The sequence below is a fragment of the Triticum aestivum genome, chromosome 3A, assembly GCF_018294505.1.
Source record: "Triticum aestivum cultivar Chinese Spring chromosome 3A, IWGSC CS RefSeq v2.1, whole genome shotgun sequence".
Classification (NCBI taxonomy): domain Eukaryota; kingdom Viridiplantae; phylum Streptophyta; class Magnoliopsida; order Poales; family Poaceae; genus Triticum; species Triticum aestivum.
In genome coordinates, this window is record NC_057800.1 from 591,575,769 (window position 1) to 591,584,201 (window position 8,433).

Genomic DNA, 8,433 nt, shown 5'->3' on the forward strand with positions numbered 1-8,433 from the left:
ACCTACGCCAGAGGTTTTGGTGGACTAGGATGAAGAGAGAGATTGCTCAATACATTGCTAGTTGCGACGTCTGTCGTCGTGTTAAAGCAGAGCACCAACGGCCTGCTGGCACCCTTCAACCTTTGGCTATTCCTGAGTGGAAATGGGATAAAATCAGTATGGATTTCATCATTGGGTTTCCCAGGACCAAGAGAGGGAATAATGCCATCTTCGTCGTGATCGACCGTCTTTCCAAAGTAGCCCATTTCCTACCTGTTCGTGAGAGTATCACCGCTAGCCAGCTAGCTGAATTATACATCTCCCGAATAGTGTCTCTTCATGGTGTCCCATTGGAAATTAACTCAGACCGTGGGAGTCTCTTCACCTCTCGATTTTGGGAAAGTTTCCAAAATGCTATGGGAACTCGTCTCTCTTTTAGCACCGCCTTCCATCCTCAATCAAGTGGTCAAGTAGAGCGAGTCAATCAAATTTTGGAAGATATGCTCCAAGCTTCTGTCATCTCATTCGGAATGGGTTGGGAGAAATGCCTTCTATTCACGGAGCTAGCTTGGGCAAAGCTCCTTTCGAAGTTCTCTATGGACGAAAATGTCAAACGCCTCTTAACTGGTAAGAAACCGGGGAAAGACAACTTTTTGGCCTGGATATGATTCAGGAAGCAGAAGAGCAGGTTCGCGTTGTTCGTGAGAAATTGAAAATAGCCCAATCTCGTCAAAAGAGCCAATATGATCGTAAACATAAGCTCATGACTTATGAAGTTGGCGAGAAGGCTTACCTTCGGGTTACTCCGTTAAAGGGAACCCATTGTTTCGGTATCAAAGGCAAATTGGCTCCTCGTTTTATTGGACCCTTTCGCATTCTTGCCAAACAAGGGGAAGTTGCCTACCAATTGGAACTACCTTCACATCTTTCCATAGTTCACGATGTCTTCCACATTTCTCAACTCAGGCGTTGCTTCGCGGATCCTATCCGTGGAGTGGACCACAAAATGCTTGATCTACAAGATAACCTCTCATATCGGGAATATCCCGTTCGTATCCTTGATCAAGCCGAGCGTACCACTCGATGACATAATATCAAGTTTCTCAAGGTTCAATGGTCACACCATTCCGAGAAAGAAGCCACTTGGGAAAGGGAGGATCGTCTTCGACTCGAGTACCCCACCTTCTTCCCGAAGGATCCTAAATCTCGGGACGAGATTCTTTTGAGTGGGGGTGAGTTGTCACACCCTAGCTGGTTCATGCATTAGAGTGTTACATCATGTCTACTTTTACAGAAACTTGAAATGGGGATGACAGAACCCCCAGCACCCCCCTGGAAACAACTAGGGTTTACTAAAATTATTTTCAATGAACCCAAAATGCCTTCACAAAATGTTCATCATTTCTGGATTGGGTTAGAACCCCTGGAAAAAATGGTGCACTCTTTTCTAGGACATTCTGGATTCTTTGAATTAAATCATAAGTATTTGAATTTGGGCATTTAAATGCTATAAAATATTTTAAATGCCCAAATAATTCTGGAGTTAAGTGAGGGCCGTTAGGAATAATCCCAACAGAGCCCACAATTATTTTTGGGATTTTAGTAAGTGCCTAAGTATTTTTAATAAATCCCTAAAGTTATAGAAAAATAGAAAAGAAAACAAACAGGAAAAGAGAGAAAGAGAAAGCTTACCTGGCGCCCACCTGCCGGCCCAGCCCAGCCAATGCTCCAGCGAGCAGCTTCGCTTGGCCAGGCAGGCAAGCAGCTGCTCGACGGCGAGCACAGCATGCACGCCACGCAGCTTCCCGCCGCCTCGCCGCTCCCCTCGTCGAGCTGTCGATGTGGGACGACCCCCTCTCTCTCCCTGACCTCGCATACATTCGCTCTTCCCTCTGGTTCCTCTCTCTCGCCCTCCCTGATGTCGCCCGAGACGTCACCGTCGCCGCTGCTCGCCGTAGCCACGTCCAACGCCGTCCCCGCGCCCTCTCACCGTGTCCGAACGGTTCGCTATCGTCGACTACGTCGACTAGCCAAGCCGCACGACGCCAGAGCCCCTGCATCGTCCCCACCGCCGTCGTCTTCAACCTCGGGCTGCCGAGATCCCCGTCGCCGTTCCGACCGCATCGAGCCTTCCCCGAGCATGATGACCTTCTCCGCGGCTTCCCAGTGAGCTACTGCTCCTCCCCCTTCTCTCTGCTTCATCGCTAGAGCTCTGTAGCCGCCGTGTCTTTTTCGTCCGAATGCACCGCCGCCTGACCACGTCGCCGACGATGCTCCGGTGACCTTTTGGTCACGGGCTTGTGCCCGTCACACTCACTGCATCGTGTAGATGTTGTAGGTGCAAGCGCCACGCCGCCTAGGCCACTGCAGCCACGTGCACGAGCTGACCCGAGCTTCGGCCTCCGCCAAGCTCGTCGCTGGCAATGCCCCGGCCACTCCCCGGCCAAGCCATCACCACGGCTGGATGCGGGCGAGCACCAGCTGCCCGCAGCTGCTCTCCGCGCAGCAAATGATGCCCTGTGGGCAAATCCCGTAGCGCGCCGCCACGTCTGGCCTCGCCGGCGGCTAAACGCCGGCAGGCTTTGACCCGCTGACCGGCGAGTTGACCACGCCTAACCAATGTGGGCCCAGGTTGACTCCCCCCTGAGCCTATGACAGGTGGGGCCGACTTGTTAATTAGTTTAGGATTAGTGCTAACTAATTTTAGTTAGATTAGGTCACTGACATTTGGGCCTAGGCCCCACTGACAGTTAGTTAGTGTTAACTTAATCCTATTAGTTAGCTGAGACACTGACAGACAGGGCCCACCAGTCAGGTTTGACTGGCCCTGGCGCCTTTTACTCGCTGACGTCATAGTGACGCAGTGCTGACGCAATTATTCATTTTCTGGATTTATTTTTATATAGGAAATTCCAAAAATAGCCAAAACTTCTAAAAATAATAGAATCAACCATAGCTCCAAATCAAACAAATTATATATGAAAAATGATCAGAAAAATTCAATCTATCCATCTGTAATGGTTTCATGCATGACAAACCACTTTAACCTTGCTGTCTAGGTGAAACAAGCTAACACATTTATTATGCATAAGAACTTTAACTTCCATTTGAATCTTTGGTTCAAATGGACCCATTTCAACTTGTTTCACATTGCATTATGCAGGACACATCATTTTGCCATGTCATAGCATGCATCATATTGCTGCATATTGTCATGTGTTGATTATGTTCTGTGTGTCCTTCGTGGTAGGTTCTGCCTCCGAGGATATCTCCGAGTATCCAACTGAAGGGCAGTACCCTACTACCACTCCATCAGGCAAGCAGCCCATTTGATCATATCGATACAATCTCATGTTCCTGCCTCTGCTCTCCTTTACTGCATTAAGACAACAATGTTTCAAACTGCTATGTGCTGCGGTAGTTGAACCCTTATCCTCTACATGACCTATCATTGCCACAGTAACTAGATGAAACCCACTAGCATGTGTAGGAGTTGATTGAGCCATGTATGTGTTTCCTACCTTGCTATGCCTGCTATGCTTAGAGTTGTGTCAGGTCTGGTTCATCTGGGTGATGGGCTAGAGTGAAATGATTATGTCGGTAATGTGAGGGATGTGAGGTTCGACGAGAGGCCATGTAGGAGTACATGGTGGGTTGTTTCATTGAGGCCGTCCCTAAGAACTGAGATCTGTATGTGTGATTTTAAGAATCAGCTACTACCATGCATTGGGATCCTTAATTGACCTTCTCGGCTTCTTAATCACCCTAGTACTCTGTCCAGGAGTTGCAAACGGTCCCGGGCCATGGTAAGGCGACACCCGTGGGGATACCGTGCGTGAGGCCGCAATGTGATATGAGGTGTTACCGGCTAGATCGGTGTGACTTGGAGTCGGGGTCCTGACACGCTTGGACTTGGGAAATCCAGTCACGAACTCCATCTCAATATGGTCAAACTTCCATTCTGGAATGGCAAGAGGTTGGAGGAGACCAGCTGGCCATTGGTGTTCTTCTTTCACTCTTCTGCAGACATCACATTCATTCACGAACTGAGCAATCTCTCGCTTCATTCGAGTCCACTAATACGACTGCTTGAGGTCATGGTACATCTTTGTACTTCTAGGATGAATAGAAAGGAGTGAATTGTGAGCCTCATTCATAATGATGTTACGAAGGTCACCCTTAGGAACAACAATTCGATCCTCGAAGAATAGAGTATCTTTGTCATCAAGGCGATAGCACTTGTACTTGGGTTGGCTCTTGCCAATCCCAATCTTCACGTTCTTCACCATTGCATCAAGAAGTTGAGCCTCACGAATCTGATCTTCCGAAATAGGAGAGACTTGTAGGTTGGCAAGGAATCCTTGAGGAACAACTTGGAGATTAAGTTTGTGGAAAGCTTCACAAAGATCCGGTTGGAAGGGCTTGAGAATCAAACTGTTGCAGTAAGCCTTCCTACTCAAAGCGTCTGCAATGACATTGGCCTTGCCTGGAGTATATTCAATACTCGGATTATACTCTTGAATCATTTCGACCCAACGAGTCTGCCTAAGGTTGAGGTTGTGTTGAGTGAAGATGTACTTGAGACTATTATGATCAGTGAAGATGTCCACTTTCCTTCCCAACAAGAGATGTCTCCATGTTAAAAGAGCATGGACAACTGCCGCCAAGTCGAGGTCATGAGTAGGGTAGTTCTTTTTGTTGGTCTTCAACTGGCGAGAGGTATAGGCCACAACTTTCTTCTCTTGCATTAACACAGCACCAAGACCTTGAAGGGAAGCATCATAGAAAATGTCAGGACCCCGACTCAATGCCACATCGATCTAGCATGTAACACCTCATATCACTTTGCGGCCTCACGCACGGTATCCCCACGGATGTCGCCTTACCTTTGCCCGGGACCGTTTGCGCCTTTTGGCACACGTATATGATAGTGTCACTAGCATCCATATGATAAAGAGCCCGGGCTGACATGGCTAGTCGTAAACCCAAAGTGGCACTAACTTACAGGGACAGGCATCCATGACCCAGCATCGAACGTGTCGGTCATCAGCGAGTGAATCCAGGCTGTAGCACTGGGCTAATAGGACTCCGGTGAACCGGGCTGTAGCGGGCTGGCAGGACTCCGGTATTCATCGCGTGACATTTCCCCGAAGGGACAAACACAGGATCGAAGAAGGACACATGCCGGCCTGCCTAAGTGTTCCGGAGCAGTAGCAAGCTACCAGGGCTCAGTGGAAGCACTAGGAGACATTTCCCGGTAAGAGAGGCTACTAAGAATAAACAACTAGATAGTCAGATCCCACACATAGCAATACACATTACACGTACGCATAACATGCAAGTATGTGCTGTACAACATGGCATCACAGCATAACTCAACAATCATAAAGATAAAGGCTCAGAAGAGCCATCATAGCATTTATTGCAAACAGGGGTCACAAAACCCATCATACAGAGCATACAAGCAACAAGCGGAAGCATTACATGTCTGGGTACAGACATCTACAAATGAAAAAGGCAGAAGAGCCTGACTATCTACAACATCCGATCAAGATCGTAGCTGAGGTACTAGCTACTAGTCGAAGTCCACGAGAACACTAGTAAGACCGAAGTCTCTGCTGCAAAAACATAAATGAAGCAACATGAGTACAAAGGTACTCAGCAAGACTTACATCAGATCCTATCATACATGCATTTGTATCAAGAGGGTAATGTGGGGTTTAGTTGCAGCAAGCCAGCTTTGACTCTGTGGCTATCCTGTTCTATGACTACCAGAAATTCTGGAGGTGAGACAACGTACACGAGTCCACTAATCACCACACAATACACTACTATGGATTCATCCCCGTCTCCCTACGAGAAGGCCATCCATAGCACTCACACTTGTCTTGAGCATTTTAGAGTATCCACTTCAAGTTGTCTATGTACCATGTAAGCATCCAAGAAGTCCATAACCGCGGACTCGGCTATTCGAATAGATCATGTTAACCCTGCAGGGGTGTACCTCTTCACACACGCTCTCGCCACTTACCGCCATGTACACGTCATGTATCTCGGCAACCTTCAAGCGGAAGCCTGGCGAGGGTGTCGGCCACGACCTGACTAACCACACAAGACTCTAGTCCAGGTTTATCGCCTATTCGGGTTCCATCCGCAAGGAGATCCGGCCGGGGTGTCGCTCACGGCCCCAAACGATGTGAGCAGGGTTCCCGAGCCCACCAACCGGGTGCCACTCGGTACACCGGGCCACGTGTGCCTAGTCTGTCCCAAGCCCACCCTGCCGGGTGCCACTTGGTAGAAAAATAGCACTACCTACAAACACCAGAAACTAGTTGCGACTCCTGGACAGAGATCGAGTTGGCTAATAAGTCGAGAGGGGCACTTAAGCATTCCAATGTGTGGTAGTATCGAGTCATTGGACAACATACATAGAACTCAGTTCTTAAGGACGGTTCCAGTGAGACAACCCACCATGTACTCCTACATGGCCTCTCACCGCTACCTTTACCAAATCGTGTTTACACACTTAACTCTCAGCATCGGAACACATCGTATCACTCCAATTCATTCCCAATGAACCAGACCTGACACAACTCTAAGCAATAGCAGGCATAGCATGGTAGGAACACAACAATGGCTTCAATCAACTCCTACACATGCTAGTGGGTTTCAACTATTTACTGTGGCAATGACAGGTCATGCAGAGGAATGGGTTCAGCTACCGCAACACAAAGTAGCATATGAATCGTTGTTGTCCTAATGCAATAACTGAGAGCAGGAGCGAGAGAGTAGGGTTTTATCGAAATGAACAAGGGGGTTTGCTTGCCTGGTAAATCAACAAGGGAGGCACTGCTTCACAGACAGGTACTCTGGAACGTCTCCGGAGCAGGACCTATCGAGAAGGAACGGTGCCGGCAATCAAAACACAATCATATGCAACAATATGATGCATGAGCATGGCATGTAGATGTGATGCTGTTTGAGCTAATGTAACTGGTAAACATTTGGTTTGAAGTCCATTTGAACCAAAGGTTCAAATGCATTTCTAAATTAAGTCTCTTATATATGCCATAATGTGTTTTCCCATATTCAGCATGTATAAGTTGGTTTTTCATGCATGAAACTAGTACAGATGGAAAGATTGCATTTTTCTGATAATTTTTCATATATAAATTATTTTAATCTGAGCTACGGTTGAATTGTTATGAATTTTTGAAGTTTAAAACAATTTCTGGAATTTCCTGATTTAATTTAAATCCAGAAATCATATTATTGCGCCAGCATGACGTCAGCACGACGTCAGCGGTCAACTGGGCTGGTCCGGGTCAAACCTGACGTGTGGGGCCCACACGTCAGTGACAGGGGGGTTAAACAGGGGTTAATTTAGTTCTAATTAAAAGTTAGTGGCGCTGGGGCCCACTGTCAGTGTCAGGGGGGGTTAGTTAATGGTGATTAGCACTAAGCTAATCACCTGCCGACGGGGCCCACTCGTCAGGCCGGCGAGGTCGTCGGCGGCGACCTCTGGACGCGGCGGCGTTCGCGAAACAGGCCACGGGGGTGGCGTCGGAGAGCACCGGGGCGTAGCCCGGGCTCTCGCGCATCTGGTGGGGCGGGTGGAAGGAGCGGGGGAGGCCGGAGCTCGCCGGAGCAAAGCTCGCGGCGGCAGCCGGAGCTCGGCTTCGAGCGGGAACGAGCTGCGGGGCACGGGGAGGCCACCTGAGGGGCTCGGCGGCACCCTCGTGGCACTGGGAGCGCAATGGAAGGCTCGGTTTGGGCGGAGGCGGGCCGAGACGGCGACGGCGACATGGACGGCGGCGAGAGGCTTCGGCCGTGGTGGGGAACGGTGCTACGACATGGGAACAAGGGGGAGAAGAGAGGGGAAACAGGGAGATGCTCACGGCGATCACGCAGAGCAGCACAGCGGGGTCGGGGGAGACCTGGTGACGGCGAATCGACGGCGGCGGACGGCGGAGCCCGAGGAGGAAGACGATGGCGATGGCGGCGATGGAGGCCGTCCGGAGGTGCGTGGCTCGACGAGGAGGTAGCCGGCGACGTGGCGGAGCTCGTGGACTGCTCAGATGCTCTCGAGGGGCGCGGTGGCTACGTCTACGGCGAGCGGTGGCGTTGGTGGTGTTCGGCCGAGAGAGAGAGAGAGAGAGAGAGACAGAGGAGAGGACGAGGGCGAGGGGGAGTGCGAGGGGGTCGGGGTGGCTGCGTGGCGTCGTCCGGGGCATCCAGACGAGGAAGGGAGAGGCAGGCAGGGAGGGAGGGAGGTGGCGTGGCGCGGTGGCGCGCGCGCGCGCCGGGCACGCTCCGTCCCCCTGTCGGGGAGGAAGACGACAGAGGAGGGGGGGCCAGGTGGGCTGGGCCGCCTGCTGGCTGGGCCGGCCTGCTGCGGCTGGGCTGCACAGGGGGAAGCCCCAGGTAAGCCCCTCCTCTTTATTTCTGTTTTCT